The sequence below is a fragment of the Otolemur garnettii genome, unplaced genomic scaffold (assembly GCF_000181295.1).
Source record: "Otolemur garnettii isolate 467f Iridium unplaced genomic scaffold, OtoGar3 scaffold00428, whole genome shotgun sequence".
Lineage (NCBI taxonomy): Eukaryota > Metazoa > Chordata > Mammalia > Primates > Galagidae > Otolemur > Otolemur garnettii.
In genome coordinates this window covers 95,942-97,394 of record NW_003852823.1, presented here as the reverse complement: position 1 = coordinate 97,394, position 1,453 = coordinate 95,942, and positions in this window count along the sequence as shown.

Here is a 1,453-nt window from a genome sequence, read left to right as displayed (position 1 = left end):
CTGTAGAGTGAGTCTAGTTAGTAGGAATGCAAGCGCAGCAAGAACCTTGGTGGGTTTGTTTGCCTTGCTTTCCTGAGATTTATGACTGTAACACTGATGTATGAAATAAATATAGAGCTAGACTAATACTCGGGGTGGCATACTGGAAGCCTCCCGAAGAAATGTGTGCCACCTCCGGAGCCATGCTGCTCTGGAAACTATCTCTTTGTCTGTGTCTATTATTTCTCTATATTAATATTCTATAACGCCTACTAATAATTCTCCGATCTCCTCACCCTACCAGGAAACTAGGAAATAGACCCATTCCATGTCGTGACTGGTCCGTGACAACTATAATTATTCCAGTAAGAACCACATCCACAAAGGCAACATAAGCGCTTGGACTCTTCATATGGAGCCTGGAAGGAGGGTGGGAGTCAGGGATACTGGGTGTGTGTCTTTTGTAGTGTTTCATTTTGAGATTGGAAATGGGAAATGGCTTACAGCCATCAGGGGGCTTTGAGGAATGCAGCAGCGATCCCCTGCATGAGGATTCTTCCTGTTTATTTCGATATAGCTGAACAGACTCAGTTGAGAGAATAGCCTACAATATGCCCCCAAGATAGACTATGGGGCTCAGGGCTTCATGATAGGTGAGTCTTCTAATCTTGCTTTTGCACCAGGATTAGAGCACAATGCACATGAAAAAGAAAATTAAAACATATATATAAGCCCAAAGCCAAACCCAGCACTACCAGACCCCATAAAATTTGATTCTTCCATGTGAGAGGTGACAGGGGAGGGATTAACACAGTAAACCCTGGCAAGGGAACTGGGAGCTCTTTGACAGCCAGGACCTCTCAGACTCTGGACTCTGGAAAAGGAAGAAGAATCATCTTTTGTTGACAACTGCAGCTCCTGATTATCCAGGATGGACTGGGACTTCTCAGGGGTTCCCTTAGAGGGGCTCACTCAAACACTCATTTTATCCAGAGCATCTGATTTCACCTTTGATGGGGGAATTGCAGAAAAAAGAAAATCATTTCCGTGGGCAGCTTCCAAGATGAAGCAGCAGGTAGAATTTTGCTTCTTCGGTTTCACAAACAGACAAATAGCTGACACAGGGCTTTGGCAGAAAGTATGTTCCTCAGTGGTGAGAGGATTTTAATATCCTGCACTCCGAGAACATTGGTGGGCATCAGCCTCCTCGAGAATGACGGGGTCAGAAAGGAGGAAGACAGACAAGTGAGTTTTGCCTGAAGATGCATGGGAAGGTTCCAGAATGAGCAAGCTTGGAAACTGTCCTGATGAGTCTCTCACTCACATGATTCCTACACAGAGTATCGCCTATAAGAGGAGCACAGCTTGACTGTGGAAAAGAAAACAATGGTCTCTGATGTTATACACAGAGGTGACATGGAGAAGGCCTGTGAAGTCTGTGGCAGGGTCCCTTATGGGGCCCACACTGGGTTCA